General features: G+C 48.3%; 1 protein-coding gene across 3 annotated transcripts in view; it reads left to right on the top strand.

The window, feature by feature from the left end:
- The window catches only part of KMT2B (lysine methyltransferase 2B), a 1,130,837-nt gene that overhangs the window by 786,179 nt on the left and 327,223 nt on the right, over positions 1-17,435 (top strand). The window lies entirely within an intron of this gene.

Raw genomic sequence — 17,435 nt, 5'->3', positions numbered from 1 at the left:
GTTTTGGGTTTTTGGGTAAAGGGGTATTTTTAGGGTTCAGGGTCAGTTTTGGTTTTTTAGGTAAAGGGGTATTTTTAAGGTTCAGGGTCAGTTTTGGGTTTTTGGGGTACAGGGTAAAAATAAAGTAAATTTAAATTAATTACATTACATTACATTACATTAAATTATATTAATTTCAATTAATTTACAATTAAAAAATTAATATATACTTACCAATACTTACGTTGTAATGGTATGCGTTGTAAAGCTACCTGCGATGTAAAAACATGCGTTGTAAAAAAATGGTTGTAATAGTATTTGCGTTGTAAAAATTTCGTTGTAAAGGTATGTGTTGTAAAAGTATGCGTTGTAACGTCATACATCCGCAGAGAGAGTATGCCCAATGTTAGCCTATGGCGGGTAGGGGCCTTCGGTTGGTGGCTGCTAGCAGGCAGGCCACACGGCTGTGGGAGCAGGGCTCCTGGTCACTTGCTCAGGGCAAGTCGGGAAGTCGAACAAAACAGATGGTGCACTTCCAGCGACACTGGGGTGGCTGGGTGCAGGGTGCTTTTGGGCCGTCGGGCGCCCAATGGTTTTCAATGGGAAAGCTGCGGGTTGAACAAAGGCTGCAAGCTCGGGGAAGGAGATTCTTCAGGTGTGACCACCACTTCGAGAGGTAAGTTGGGAAACTGTAGGTTGGGTATACACCCAGAAGTTGGGCACAGGGGGCCGTGGGGCGCCGGGTGCAGGGGTGTGTTTAGGCGTCAGGAAATCTTACCCTCTGCTGGTTGCGGTTGGAGGGGTTCCTGGTGTTGAGCCTGCAGGGGTTGTCAGGAGGGTCCTTGGGTGCTGGATTCTTGGTCACAGTCGCCGGGGGGACGACCTCGTGGTCTTTGTCCACTCAGGCATCTTAATGTTTGATCCCGGGCTAAGCATTATATGGAGATCTATGACTTAGTACAATATGAATCACCTGACGTTTTCTTTCTAACTGAAACCTGGCTTTCTGATGTTATGGTTGCTGAACCTGGTTTAGCACTTCCACCAGGTTTCAGCATTTTGACTCTAAATAGGGAATCCAGAGGCGGGGGCATTGCTGTTATTTTTTAATCTTGCTACTGCTGCTCATTTGTTAAGGAGGATGTGGCTGGCTGCGAATGCGCTCTGTTTAGTATTTCTTTTAGCACTCATTCTACCATGACAGGACTGTTAGTCTATCGCCCCCTGGGCCAACCACTGAGTTTAAATCTGTACTCTTCGAGGTAATTGGCTCCCTGGCATTGGCTGTAGCTAACTGTAGCATAGTAGGAGATCTGAATTTAGATTGTGACTGCCCCTCTGACTCTGAAATGAGCAGCTTACTGGCAGACTTTGCCGCTTGCCAATCATGTCAGCTTGTTGCCGCACCAACCCATTTTGCCGGTCACCTGCTTGACCCCGTGTTCTCTAAAATCCCATCCCTTATTGTTAAGACACCTAGCCTGGTGTGCTGGTCTGACCACTTTCTGGTCTCCATGAGCCCACGCTTTGAGCCGACCCAAAGGCTTCTTTTAGATGCCGTTGGCACAGGTTGAATTTGGAGGATTTACATGACAGTGTTACTCAGTCCTGTTACTTAGTCCCCCTACTCTGGTTGGTTACCCTGATCTGGCCTATAAAACATTTTGTGGCTTGATTCTACGGGCATTAGACTCCTTGATCCCAGCCAAATGGTCTAAGGGCCATTGTTCTAATTCTAACCCGTGGTTCAACGACTCTTTGGCCACTATGTGTAGATCCTGCAAGAGACTGGAACGGATCTGGAGAATGGGACTATGACCCTGGGGCCAAAAATGTTACTAAGGTGCGATTAAGAGCTACCATAAGGCTATACACTCTGCAAGTGCTGCTTATTTCACTAATGAAATTAAGGTCAGCAATAATACAGCTAAATGAATTTTTAAAATACTTAATGACCTTAAAAGCAGGAAAGATTCCTCTACCACTGTGATTACGTCTGGGCAGCAGTGTGAGGACCTGGCTACTTTTTTTGTTGAAAAGGTGGAAGCCATTTATATATCTTTCCCGGTGGACATTATTGGTCCGGCTGTTTCACTCGGCCCTACCCCTATTTTCACTCTGGCAGCCATTCCTCCCATCACTCAGGATGAGTTTCTTTTGTTAAGTAGGAAAGTTACATCTGGCTCCCCGACAGATCCTATGAAGCCGGCTCAGTTCAGGGAGTCCTTACCTGTGCTTCTTGCACCATTGTGCCAGGTAATTAACATCTCTTTTACCACAGCAGTTGTCCCTAGGCTGTGGAAGCAGGCAGGGTTGGTCCCTCTACTCAAGAAACCCTCACTTGATCCAACTAAATTGCAAAATTTCCGCCCTATATCAGTGTTGCCGTGGGTAGCTAAAATCGTGGAGGCACATACTGATAACATCCTCACATGCTTCTTGATTAATAGTGGCTTCTTGGATCTGTCCCAGAATGGCTTCCGCCATGGTCACAGGACGGAGACTGCTCTCCTAGCTGTGACCCAACATCTGCGGTCCATTCTGGATGCTGGGCACACCACGGCCTTTATATTGCTTGACCTTCATGCAGCGTTTGACACGGTCTCCCACTGGATTCTTTTACATCGTCTGGACGAGGCCGGTGTCGTTGGCCTAGCTTTGGAATGGTTTACATCCTTCCTGTTGGACTGAACATTCCAAGTATCTGCGCCCGCCCCCGTTTCTCTCCAGCGCCCAGTCTATCGAGCAGGCTATTCCTCAGGGCTTGTCCCTGAGCCCCGTACTGTTCAATCTGTACGTGCTACCCCTAGCTGCTGTGGCCAGGGACAATGGTCTGACCATGGTCTCTTATGCAGATAATACGCAGTTGGTGGTGGCCCTCACCGACAGCCCTGCACAGGGCGCCTCCAAATTTCGGAGCAGCTGTCGCAGAGTGGATGACCACCAACTGCCTTCAGCTCAATGCCAATAAGTCTGAGGTGTTGTTGGTAGGGAAAGATCAGGGACTTTGGAGCGAGCAATGGTGGCCAAAAACTCTGGGTAGTGCTCCTTCCCCAAGCCGGTAGTAAAAAATCTCGGGATATGGATGGATTCCTCTCTCTGGTTTCAGGACCATACGAAGAAAGGTGAAGGCACGTGTTTGTGCCTGCTCCGGGGACTAAGGCCCCTTCTGGATTTTTTTGTCCCTTCTACCCGCCAGACGATTGTTCAGGCGGCTGTTCTGTCCAGACTGGACTATGCAAATTCGCTCCTTCTAGGGGCTAACAAGTCAGATGATTTGGCTGCAGCAAGTCCAGAATGCGGCAGCTCGGGTCTTGCTTAGGCTTCCTAGAAGCTGCTCTGTGACGGGGGCCATTCGACATCTGCATTGGTAGCCTATGATTAAAAGGATCAAATTTAAAACACTTTGTTTGACTTACAAGATTCTTAAACTCTCATCCCCTGAGATCTTGTCCAATTTGTTGATATATGCCTACACGCCAGCTACGCTCTGCTGGACAACTTTTGGTTACGGTCCCTCGAGTGAAGCGTCTCCGAGCCGGGGGACGGTCCTTTCGCTGTTTAGCGGCCAAATTGTTGAACTCTTTACCCTATCAGATTTGGTGTCTCAATAGCCTGCTGACATTCCGAAAGGCTAGTAAAACCTATCTCTTTCCTGTGGCTTAGCCCCTGGTTTCCTCACTGATACTGCTGCCAGTGACGGGACGCCTCCCTGCTGAGGCAGCTGTGCGCTATATAAAAATGGATAACATAACAACATAACATAACATAACAGGCACAGGCCGGGCCAGGCTCGGCGGGTGCAGAGTGTGCTGGATTGGCGGTTTCTGGCTGGCACCAGGGGTTGTAGATATTTGAGCAGAATCACTGCTCATGGGAGTCCCAGTCTTTTGATGAGCAAGGCAGTCAGGTCCTCCGGGGTTTTCGAGGTTGCTGACCACTGGAGACACTGGGGTTTACCAGGAGCAGGTTCGAGGGTCGACAGGCCGGTAGGGCTGGGGCCAAGTCAGTTGGTGTCGTCCTCTTGTTAGCAGCTGCTTAGCAGGTCTTCCTTCTTGTTCTTCTTTGTAGTTTCGGAATCGGGATCTGAGGAAGGAAGTTTAAGGATGCCCCTAAATACTAAATATAGGGGCGTTACAGGTAGGTAAGGGCAGGGACCAATGGGTCCCTTCCCTGGGGTGGGTACACCCCCTCTTCTGTCACTTCCCAGTGGGGGGGCAGGGGGTAGGAGCCTGTCCCTGGTTGGCTGGGTCCCCCCATCCTCAAGATGGCGGGGACTTGAGGTTGTGCTTCACCTCGCCTCCCCCACCCTAGGGGTGGAGTTGGCAGAGGTGGGCACACCTCTCTTCCTCACTTTGTTTTTCCCACCGGGTCTCACGCCCAAAGTGGGGGGTAGAACCAGTGGGGACCAGTTGCTGAGTACAGCAAGTGGTCTGGAGAGTCCTACAAAGGTGGAATGCCTTTGAAGCTTCTCCTTCGTGAACCCTGCCCATCCTAGGGTAGGAGGCTTAGCACCTTGTCCCAGGATGTGCATTGTTTCAGGTCCCCGAGAGCAGCAAGCTCTCGACCCAGGGGTCCAGAAACGTGTCTGGTGGTGGCAGCCTAGGCAGCCACTCAGTCAGGTCACTAGGTGTTGGTCGAGTTTCAGGGGGCATCTCTAAGTTGCCCTCTGTTGTGCATTTTACATTAAATCCCACCCTGGCATCAGTGTGGGTTTAATGTGCTGAGAAGTTTGATGTCAAACTTCTCAGTCTTCAGTGCAGCCATTATGGTGCTGTGGAGTTTGTGATGACAACCTCCCAGCACCATATACTCTTAATGGCAGCACTGCACTTAAAGTGCCCAGGAATGGACCTGGGTACTGTAGGGGTACAGAGCTAATGCACCTCTGCCCTCACCACCGGCATATGGTACCAGTTAGAGGGGTGACGGATGTATGCCAGGGCACAGGGATGTGTGCCATGTCGACTCTTTATTTTGTTCTGCACCAAAACACGCAGCCTGCAATTGTAGTGTGTGTGTGTCAGGGCACATGGCCTCTAAGGGTGACACAAGAAGTGCTGCACCCCTTAGGGGCCTTCACCGGTCACAGTGCCCTGGGTACCTATGGTACCATTTACTAGGGGCTGCCCTGTGGCCAGAGATGCCAATTGGGTTCGTTTTTGGGGAAAGAACACAGGCCCTGGGAACCTGATTGACAGGGACCCAGGGCACACCAAGGAAAATTGAATCAGAAATCTGGCAAAAAGTCCACACTTTTTGCCAGATTTCTGATTCAGAAACCCACTTTCCTACAACTTTCCTACAACTGTGCCACCCTTAGAGGCCCTGTACCTTTATACACACACACACACACACACACACACTGCTTTTGCAGGCTGCGTGTTTTGATGCAGAACAAAGTGAAGAGTTGACATGTCACACATCCCTTTGCCATGCCTACAACCCACTGCCCTGACTTAGATCAGCCACCCCTCTAGCTGGGTGCATTTTTCCAGTGGTGAGGGTACCGGTGCATGAGCCCTGTACCCCTACAGTGTCTAAGCCAATTGGTGTTGAGTGCAAAAAAATGATGGATTTAGGCCCAGATCTCTGTACTGGGGTGAATGTATGACATTGTTCTGCATTGTGTCCATAAACTGTTGTTTTGCATTTGTCACCCCGAGTGGGGTGGGTATGCTCAGACGTGAGTCCCATGCTCTCCACACCACTGGAGTCAAGCTATCCTGGCTGATGATGGCTGATAGCCAGACACCGATCCTAGGGTGCTTGATTCCGGTCCAGGGAAGACATGGCTTGGCAGTTTGGGCTGGACTGTTCCCATGAGGCACAGGGTCAAGGCGGATTTGCATACAACCATGTCTGAACTGGGGTGCTGTGGAGTGCAAGAAAACAATGGATTTATGCCCGATCTCTGTACTGGGGTGAATGTATGACATTGTTCTGCATTCTGTCCATCAACTGTTGTTTTTGCATAAGCCAATTCTTAGACAGTGTACGTGCAGTAATGCCATTAAGAGTATATGGTGCTGGGAGTTAGTCATTAGGAACTCCACAGTACCATAAAGACTACTGAAAACTGTGAAGTTTGGTATCAAACTTCTCTGCACATTAAACTCGCACGGATGCCAGTGTGGGATTTAATGAAAAAGGCACACAGAGGGTTTCTTAGAGATGCCTCCTGAAAAATGATATAACACTAGTGTCCAGGCTGAGTGGCTGCTCACCAGCTGCCACCACCAGACATGTTTCTGGACCCCTGCGTCAAGAGCCTGCTGCTCTCGGGGTCTGAAACAATGCACATCCTGGGACGAGGTGCCGAGCCTCCTCATCCTGGATGTGCAGGGTCCATGAAGGGAAAGTTTCAAAGGCTTGCTGCCTTTGTGAACTTCCCCAAGGCTTTTGCTGCTTCCCACAACTGGTCCCCACCGGTTCTAACCACCACTTTGGTCGAAAGAAACAGCCGGAAACCAAGTGAGGAAGAGAGGTGTGCCCACCTTTGCAAACCCCACCCCTCAGGTGGGGAGGCGCGGTGAAGCACAACTCATTCCCTGCCATCTTGAGATGAGGGGCCATAGCCAACCAGAGTGAGGCATATGCCCCCCTCCCAAAGAAGGTTGGCATAATAGGGGGTGTACCATCCCCAAGGAAGGGACTCATTGGCCCAACCTTTGTTTACTGGTAATGCCCCTAAATCTAGTATTTAGGGACACCCCTGAACTTTGCCTACTCGGACAAAAAATTACCAAGAAGAAAAGAAGGACCGAACAGCCTTACTGAAGCTAAGAAAAGGACGACGCCCACTTACATGGGCCCAGCCCTACCGACCTGTCCCCACCCCGACCCTGCAGAAGCAAAACTCGTGTGTCCTGCAGCCAGCAACCTCAAGAACCCAGAGGACCTTCCATGCCTTCCACAGAAAAGGCTTTGTCTCCTGTGAACACCGGATTTGTTCACCCACAGACTCTGCATCTGGCCAAATCCGAAAGTCTATACCACTCTGAACCTGTTGCCCACAGGCAGAGTCTGAGTGGCCCAACACCACAAGGAGGTCTCCCTGGAGATCCTGACCCGAGATCTGGTGCTCTCTGACTTGCTTCGAATCTCCCAGCGAAGCCTGCTGCCTTACTGCAAGATCCCCCCCAACTGGAGCTGGTAAGAGAAACCCGACGCCTAAAGACACCCCTGCACTCGAAGTCCCACGGCCTTGGGTTGCACAACCGATGGCGTCCCAGCATCCCCAGGCATCCCAACCTGCCTCTCTAACTGGTAGTCACCACCAGAAGATCTTGGTCCCCGAGCCTGCAGTCTTTGTTGAAACCGGAGAATCCCCATTGAACCGCCCTGCTGCAAGTGATCGATGATGCACTGCATATACTCGATTCAGGGGAATCCTGCCTGCTGATTCTTCGTGACCTCTCTGCAGCCTTTGACACTGTCAATCACAACACCCTCTTCAACACTCTTCAACAGTGAATGGGCGTGAAAGGCACAGTGCATAAATGGTTTACCTCATTCCTCTCGGACAGGTCCCAAATGATCAAGATTGCGAACAGCCTCTCGTCTCCTCTGGTGGTTGATCAAGGCGTCCCTCAAGGTTCTATCCTTGCACCCACTCTAATTAATCTCTATCTGGAACCATTAGGTTCCAGATAGAGATTAAGCAAATCTGGAATCCACTACCATCTCTACGCAGATAACACCCAAATCTACCTCAAGGTGTCTTCCTCACAAGATCTCGCACTACTCAACTCTACTCTCAACTCTATTCACAACTGGATATTGGTACACCAACTCATTCTTAATCTCTCCAAAACTGAATTCCTCCTCCTATCTACCTCTCTCTCTCCCCGCCTCCTGAGCAATCCTGTCGGGATCAGCTGAATCTACTCAACAGTAAACCCATCATTGTCGACTGCGTTAAATCCCTAGGTGTCATACTTAACAAAAGACTCAACCTAATCTCCCATATCAACTACATTGCCGAGAGCGCACATTATCAGCTGCGCCTTCTGTGGGGGATTTGTGGTTCTTCCTGGAGAAAGACCTAAAAACCTTGGTCCAATCACTAGTTCTCTCTAGACTGGATTATTGTAATTCTCTTCTGACTGGCCTTCCGAAATCTCACCTCTCACCCATCAAAACCGTCCTCCATTCAGCAGCTTGCTTCATTTCAGGGTCCCAACGAAGTGACCACATCACTTCTATCCTGTCTTCTCTCCGATGGCTTCGCATCGAGGCTAGAGCTATTTACAAAACAACTTGCATCACCCACAAAGCCTTGCACTCTTCCTCCCCTCGCTATCTGGCTAATAAACCAAAATTGTCTGGAGGCCTGAGACCTTCTCGGAATGCTGAAAAGTATCTGCTTGAGCCCCCCTCCTTCAAAAGGGAAAAATTGATGGCCCAATCATTCTCAGGTAATGCGGTGAGAATCTGGAACTCTCTTCCTCCATCGCTCCATATCACCACCTCCATCCGGATCTTCAAAGCGGACCTCAAATCTCTTCTATTCCAAAGACACATTCAGAACTAAGTCCTTCATTCTCAGACCCCGCCAGGAAGTCCGCTAGTCGTTGTAAATTTTTAATATTTATTTATTTTTGTACATTCCTTGCTTGCTGTTTGGGATATTGTGTTCCTCTTGCCTGCTGTGTTCGATTCTGTGTCTTGCTATTTTTGTATGTTCTATTTTGTAACATTTCTCATGTAACGTAACTGGTTCTACTGTACATCGCTCTGACACCTTCGGAGAAAGTCGGCACGTTTATAAAAATGCATAAATAAATTAATAATAACTCGGAACCCCATTTGCCATGAGCCTAACACTAGGAGCTTTGCTCCCACAACCCTGGGGCCTGCTTGTAAGCAGCCGCCAACCAGAGGCCCCTCTATTCTCCATTGGTTAGAATTGGGCCCCAGCAGTTTGCATCTGGCCGCCCTGGTGCCGCTGAGGGTGCTTTAATAGTGCATCCTTGACCCTGGTGGAACCCTTGTTCTAACCCCAGAAACCAAACCCAAAGACAGAGCACTTACCTGTTAACCGCCAACTTAATGTTCGAGGCATATGAGCTGCAGATTACATACTGTGCATAGATAGCCACCTAGTGTTGGGCCCGGATGTTTGCAGTTTGTTTTTGTTGTAGAAAAGTCTTTGGAAGTCACAGGGGACTCCTCCTTTGGATGATACTGCGCATGGGCATCTGCTCCATCCCCAGATTGGTTTTTTTCCGCCTCCGGCTCGGATGTGTTTCCAGCGCTCCGTGTTGGAACTGATTTTCCTTCGGCGCGCAATCCTCACCAACATCAACATTATAGTTTCGAACACGTTTCCAGTCGACGCTACTCTTCAACATCGAAGCCTTCGATTCCAATCGTCTACGACGGCCTTCGGGCCTAACTATGCCTCGACTCCAGCTCATGGAAAGGACGCCCTTTAAAAAGTCTCCTCAATGTGGGTCGAAGTTTCCCCACACCGACCTTCATGAGGTGTGTAACCTTTGCCTCTCCCCGCAGCACAAGGCCAGAGACTGTTCCGCTTGTGCCTCCTTGCGCTCCAAGAAGACGATCCGGGACTGAAGAACAATTGCTCGATCTTCAGCTCCAATTCCAGACGACATCTTCGAAGAGGGTGTCGACGTCCCAGAACAACATGGCGTCAACCGCAACTCCGAGGCAGAACATTCCGAAGTCGAGGACATCACTCCAGCGGGGCGTGAGTAAGGCCGTCAACCCCGACCCTTCCTCGACACATTCAAAAAAGGCTTCGGTCACACCCTCACCCTCGGGCTCTGGTGCACACCGGGACACTGCTTCTACTGCCCCGCCTTCGGGATCGGATAAGAAGCTCACTAAGCCTTCATGCGGCTCGGGCTCAAGTCTGCCTCCCCCCGGTGCCGGCGCACACCTACCGGGGCCAAAAAAGACATCGTCAGCTGCCATGCCGGCATCGAAACAATCGGCGCCGAAGCATACTGCTAGTCCCTCGGCACCGAAACCCAGGTCGGAACCACGCAAACACGCTTCGGATTCAAAGAGACCACCAGAATCGAAAAAACCTTCGGATCCGTACAATACATCGGAACCGATTAAAATTATCGGAGCCGAAAACACCATTAAAGACATTGCCAAACAACGCTCTTTAAAACCAAAAGAAGCCGGTTCGGTGCCGAAACCTCCCTCCACACCAAAAGATCGGCCTCCTGCAGAAGACTTATGTCACCCAGACCCTGCACAAAAGACGCTGGTTAAAGATCCAACCACCGGTCGACTAACTCTAAGTTAAAAAACGACCACGGGATACACCTGCACCAGCTCCTCATCCAAAGAAGGACATGGCTACCTTTCCTCTCCTTCCCCTTCTCCTCCACCCATACCATCACCACCTGCTCCCCTACCACATCATTCCCCTTCATCCTCTATCATACCAGATGATGACAACAGGGATGATAGCTCTGATGATATAGGGGGTAATGCAGATGATCTATCTATTCCTCCAGGCTCACCTGACCCTTGAAAAGATTAGAACACCCCAGACATCCCAAATGTCCCTCAGGACGATATATACCCCTCTAGGCCTTCCCCACCAGAAGACACTATGGGCTTTAATCGGCTAGTACACAGAGCTGCGCAGTATCATGGGGTGGACATGCATACAGACCCTGTAGATGAAGATTTCCTAGTGGATACCTTTGATAATGCACAAAGGTCCTCATCCATTTTACCCATGCTTAAAGGAGTGATTAGGCATGCTCCTGAAGTCTTCAAAGACCCAGTTAGAACTCTGGTCATTAACCTACGAATGGAGAAAATATATAAAGCTGCCCCTTCAGACCCAGCATATATTAAAGGCCCAGTACCACTTGACTCGCTTGTGGTTTCCAATGCACGCAAAAGAGCAAACTCACAAACATCAGGTGAAGCTCCCCCACCAGATAGTCCAAGCTCCTTGACGCATCAGGGAAAAGAACGGCGTCTCAAGCAGCAAACATGTGGCGTATTGCCAATACACAAGCATTATTGGCAAGATATGATCGGGCACATTATGACGAATTAGAATCACTAATGCAGCACCTCCCTGATAAGTATTAAGATAGAGCAAATGAGCTTATCCAAGAAGGGAAAAATATTATAAACAACTCCATTCGTTGTGCACTAGATGCATCGGACACTGCCTCCAGAGCAGTGAAGACCAGTGTTTTGTTGCGTAGACATGCTTGGCTACGCATATCAGGGTTCAAACCTGAAGTCCAAAGTGCTATACTTAACCAACAATTCGATGAGCAACACTTATTCGGACCCAATGTAGATGTATCCCTTGAAAAGATGAAAAAGGATGCAGATACAGCCAAATCTATGGGAGCCTTGCAGTCGCAGGCTCCCAGACGTTCATTTCTCAGCTCATCTTACAGAGGCGCCAGCAGGGGATACTCTTCAGACACACCTCCACCTCGTACAAAGCCCCCACACAATCCACCTATAGTAGGGGCTACCAAAGGGGTGGTTACAGAGGTAACAACAATAAGGGCAGAGGTAAAAACAACAACTCCCGCTCTGCCTCTACTCCTACCCAATGATTTGATTTGGGATTTATAAAGCGCGCGATTGCCCATGGGCGTCTTGGTGCTATGTAATGACTTCCCTCCCCTTCCCGCGCCCCATTCCACTCCTGTCGGGGGAAGGCTACAACAATACCTACCAGCCTGGGAAAACATCACATCAGACAGGTGGGTGCTTAAAATAATTCAGTCAGGTTACTGTCTAGAGCTAACATCCACCTCCCCAAACATACCACCCAGACAGCGACCAATGTCACAGGAACATTTGACACTGCTCAGACAGGAAGTTATATCCCTCCTGCAGAAAAAATGAAATAGAAATAGTCCCAATGCATCAGCAAAACAAGGGAGTATACTCCCTATATTTCTTAATCCCAAAGGACGGATCTCTAAGGCCTATCCTAGACCCCAGTCCTCTACACATTTACATACAGTCGGATCATTTTCATATGGCCACACTCCAGCAAGTCCTTCCACTCCTCTTACAAACTACTTCCTTGTCACTCTAGATCTCAAGGTCGCCTACTTCCACATTCCCATCCACACAGCGCACAGAAAATATCTGAGATTTGTGCTAGACGGTCAGCACTACCTGTTCCAAAGTACTCCCGTTCGGAGTCACAACAGCACCAAGGGTGTTTACCAAATGCCTAGCAGTAGTGGCAGCACACTTAAGACCACATATTCACGTCTTCCCATATCTAGAGGACTGGCTCGTAAAAGCCAGCTCATACAGCCAGTGTGTACAACACACACCACAATTCAACTGCTCCACACTTAGGATTCACAGTAAATCACACCAAGTCACATCTGCAACCGTCACACATACAACAATATCTCGGCGCTACAATAAACACCCAACTGACATTAGCCTATCCCTCTCCAGCCAGGATAACAAGTGTACAAACTCTCCTAACAAGATTCAAACTGCAACACACGCTCCCAGCTCGAGTGTTCATGCAGCTTATAGGAATCATGGCATCATGCATATTCATAGTACCTCACGCAAGACTGAAAATGCGTCCACTTCAAGAGTGCTTAGCATGCCAATGGAACCAGGCTCAGGGTCAATTAACAGACCTAGTGTTGGTAGACAGTCGGACTCATCGCTCTCTGCAGTGGTGGAGCACCAAAAACCTTTCAAAGGTGTGGTAAATAAATAAATTACCGGTACTATTTTTTTATGCATTAACGGAAAAAGGATAGCTCAATAAATGAGAGGCAGAGTCCGTGGTATCTGAGTCATACGGGCTTTAATTAAGTGGCTCGAGCCAATGGACATCGGGTTCCATCACCTACTAAGGTTCAGGAAGGGACAATCTTGACCTCGATCTCAACATTTCATTAACATCATACAGTATATATAGTAAAACAGTACAGTTGCATCGAATACAGTAGGCGTAACAAGTGAAAAAGAAAGATAAGAACATATGGGCGTGAAAAGAAGGCGTGCACAGGGCGTGCACGGAGGTGTGTGATGTAGACGTCACAGAAGTGTCATAAATGGATGGACACATGGAGGGGGCTTCATGGGCAGCTTGAACCTTTGACCTACTGGTGCGCGCAAAACGAGTCATGACGTGTAACTGGGGAGAGCTGGGGGGCGCTGACTCCTAGCACTAGTAGAGGAGACTGAAGTCTGGGATGTCAGAACGACCTGTACCTATAGCATATCTGATATCTTGTGTTTAGAGTACATGTTGCTTGATTCTAAAAGTCATCAGGGCAAAGGCTACTTGTCACTAAAGCTAGTGTATGCATATATTTCTTTATGTATTGCGTGAGCTATGAATCTTCTAGGGATACTAATTCAGTAAATCACTTGCATGGAGACAGAATGACTGGACTGTAGACGGATATGTTTATCCTGTTCGTTAGCTAGGAATGTGAAACCGGGGAGCTGAATAGATAACTGTAGGCATAATATATTCTTGGCAGGCCAGGCCGAGCCGGGCACCGCGCTGCTTGGCAGGAAGTAAGGGAAGGGTCAGGGATGCGGGCGGGGCTGCATCTCTCGGAGTGGTTCAGGAGGCTTGAGGCCTGGATCTCGTGTCCGGGCCCCGTGGAGCCCTAGAAACGGGTGCATCTCGATGCTTTAACGTGCACAATGTAAATTCGTTGGCAACATAGGCCTGAAAGCCTAATTCATGTTGCTTCACGGGGGACTGGATAACTGACATACTAACGTTGGACGCAACTGTAAATGCGTCTTTATATTCGGTCATGGAGGGAAAATGCATAGAAATCATGCATCTATATTACATGTTGGGGAACACGTAGGGACACATAGCAGGGCAAAATTCAATTTTCCTCATTCCCTCCTTGTTCCCTACGTTCCCTTCAGGAAACATCAATATTCATGAGACCATCTATCTGTTCATACAGCATCATTTGCTCGTCTTTTTTCTTTTGGGCATGGGATTGTCGACGTGGAATACAAGATGTAGCGCACAAGCCGCAAATCGCTGGGCCACATTGTAAACAGAGACAACAACTGAATATGATCATTACTACTACTCCCAGGAATGACAGTACTTTTCATCCCCAGGCAGATATTACACTCCAGAGCCAGCCGGACGAAGTCCAGGTGCCTGGATTCTGGTGTAGCTGATGAGCTATTTTATGAAGTCTAGTTATTGCTGAATACACAGACGGTGCGTTATTAGGAATGAAAACGCAACAACTAGATCCGATGACTCTACAAGCTCCGCCCCTATCGGCCAGGATGACGTCAAGGACAAGGCGGTTCTGAAGAACAACAAATCTCATAGCAGACTGTTCTTCTGTTAAGTTACCTAGGGCAGAAGTAGTCTCATTCACTACTGCTTCAAGGGTTCTGGTTAACCTGCGTATTAATTTACTATTCTGGACGGGACCTATGAAGAAAAAGAAACCTTTATTGAAATCCGTATACTGTTCCAATGCAGTTTGTCTGATCGACAATTGGGGACTCAATCTCCCTTCTATGTCTGACGTGTACTAGATGTGTATTTCGGTGATAATCGGATGGGGCTAGGAAAACTGGCGGCAATAGGAATGCAATGTAACATGTTCCATCCCAATCTAGGGGCAAACGTACATAAGCGGTCTGACCACATATAAAGTAGGAATGACGTGAAGCCTTGAAAACAGACTTCCCTTTGTCACTGTACTCGACCACAGTAGTACAATCACTGTGTCCTAGATGTACTGAACCATTCCTTCTAACACATAATTCGCCTTTCACTGGTAGAACTGTTATAGAAGGCGAGTCTGAATTAGTCTCGGACTGAACATTCAAAACCATGAGGTTAGAGGAAAAATTCACTAGATCATATACTTCATTTTCTAGATCTATCCCTATCCTATGGGGAAGACCGTCCTTGTCTGGGAAACAGGTTTGATTCATAACTGTATTCAGAAGGGACTTATCGTCTAAAGATGACGTTAATGTAAACCATGCTCCACACGAACCATTGTGTGAAAACGGATAGGGAAAGAGTGGCAGAGCTCCCTTCACTGTCTGGTAAGGGGGAAGTCGACCACATACCCAGCAATTAGTGGCATTGCTGGTCTGGTGCAAATAGTGTAACATACGAATAAAAGTATTGTTGCGCATTGCAAGTCGATAGGATAACTCGTGAGGGGGTAGTTCACTAAATGTGTGCTCTACTGTATCATTAGAGGAAAGGTGTACATGTGAATCCAGAGGAGGAAAGAATACGTGTAACATACAACTTATACATGTGATCGTAAGACTCAGAATAAACATAAACAATAATGTAACGATGCATCTGCTTCGGAGATTTTTACAATATTTCATTTTCTTGAGGTTTCGTCTATCTCTCTCACTATGTGGGTCTATCTCATACATGTCAGAAACCTGTCTAACCGCTTCACCCGAGGGGGACTTAAACAATTAAACGCTGTCTGACTTACTAGACCTCAATTTGATTTTATACTCCTGCTGCGGAGTTTTCTCTAACAGGGGAAGTTTAGAGTCAGTATCGGGGCAGTCCTTGAAAAAAGTCTTTGGACGCAGTCCATGGAAACGCTTGATGTGACTGGAATGGAGCCAGCCTTTTCTTCCTTCTAGCTTTACGGCGGTCCTCGTGGTCATCAGAACGAGTTTTGGCTCCTTCCAGCGGGGCTCCAGAGGACTTGAGCGATCAAAATTCCGAACGAGATCTCCTGGAACGACCTCGTGCGGTTTCACCTGGGTGTTGTCCGGAAAGGCAGCCGCGACCTGTGAACGACAAGAGAGTAGTGCAGACATCAAGGAAGCTAGGTAATCTGTCAGCATGTTACTGTCAACATCGGTGATTTTACGAGGCATAGGTGTACCCCACATGTTCGGGGGACGACCGAATACAACTTCGTATGGTGACAAACCAGATCTGGAGTGAGCGACCATTCGCATATAGAAGAGGGCAATCGGCAGGGCTACCATCCAATCTACACCTTTTTCGGCACAGACCTTCGCTAGTCGTGTTTTCAGAGTATGATTGTGTCGCTCGACGAGGCCAGCTGCCTTGGGGTGTCGTACGCAGTGGAATTTCCACTGGTACCCTAACAGAAGTGATACCTGTTTCATGAGTTCGGACGAGAATGGCTGTCCGTTATCTGAATACACGACACGGGGTAAACCGTATCGAGGGAAAAACTCACGTACCAGCTGCTTAGCAGTGGTCACGGCAGTATAATCTGGAACTGGATATGCTTCTGTCCATCTGGACAAAGCGCATACAACTACGAGGACATACTTGAATCCTCGACATCGATCCATCTGGATATAGTCCATCTGGAGGACTTCAAAAGGATGGTCAGGAGGATGAAATCCACCTTGTTCCACGGGAACACCTTTACCTGGATTAAACTGACAACAGATCATGCAGGTACGCACTTTCTGCTTCGCTGCTGCTCGTAAATGCTTGTTAAACCAGAGGTTCTGGATGCTGTCTAACATGGCTTTTTCTCCTAAGTGTGCTGGACTATGTGCTGTATTAATGATGACTTGAACCATAGTCGGGGAGAAACCATGTGGCTTTTCCCTTCGTCAACCATCCCTGATCTGTCTGGACCCCTCCTTGTTCAGACCATTTCTTGATTTCGTCTGGAGTAGCATGTGTCTGTATGTCTAGTACATCTTGTGTAGGGTCTTTAACTGTCATACAAGTCGTCAGGACTGGAACGTCTGTCTTTATCGTGTCAGCTGGAATGTCTGGAGTCTGAGCTGTAAGCTTGGCTGTTCGATCTGCCAGGTCGTTACCCTGGGAAATGGTGTCAGTGACTTTCGTATGTGCTTTGCACTTCATAATGGCTATAGCTGTAGGTAAATGTATTGCTTCTAACCGGGCTTGAATGAGGGGGCCATGCTGAATCTTGGCTCCATGAGAAGTCATAAAACCTCTTTCTTGCCAAAGGACTCCAAAGTCGTGAACGACTCCGAATGCATAACGTGAATCTGTATATATGTTTACTTTCAGGTTCTTGGCTCGTATGCAGGCTTGGGTCAGAGCGATGAGCTCTGCTGCTTGAGCAGACAGGGTGTCAATACGATGTGTTTCTATAACTTCAGTTTCAGTAGTCACTGCATATGCTGCTACTAACTCTCCTGTACTTGTTCTCATACATGAACCATCCACATAAAGTGTCAGGTCTGGGTCAGGTAATGCAATGTCCGTCAAGTCTTGTCTTGGCTTCGTCATGGTGTTAATAACTTCCACACAGTCATGTGCGGCAGGATTTGAGGTAATCAAGGGTAACAGTGTAGCAGGGTTTAATATGTTGCATCGTCTGATCTCTATGTGTGGCTGAAACAGTGTCAGTTTGTATCCTGTCAATCGTGCTATGGTCAAGTGCTGAGTCTGTGTTCGGTTTAAAAGAACTTCCACGGAGTGTGGAACTTGTACTGTCAAG

The sequence above is a fragment of the Lissotriton helveticus genome, chromosome 7 (genome assembly GCF_964261635.1).
Source record: "Lissotriton helveticus chromosome 7, aLisHel1.1, whole genome shotgun sequence".
NCBI lineage: Eukaryota > Metazoa > Chordata > Amphibia > Caudata > Salamandridae > Lissotriton > Lissotriton helveticus.
Note: the sequence above shows the minus strand (reverse complement) of the source record. Positions and strands in the feature narration are given on the sequence as shown.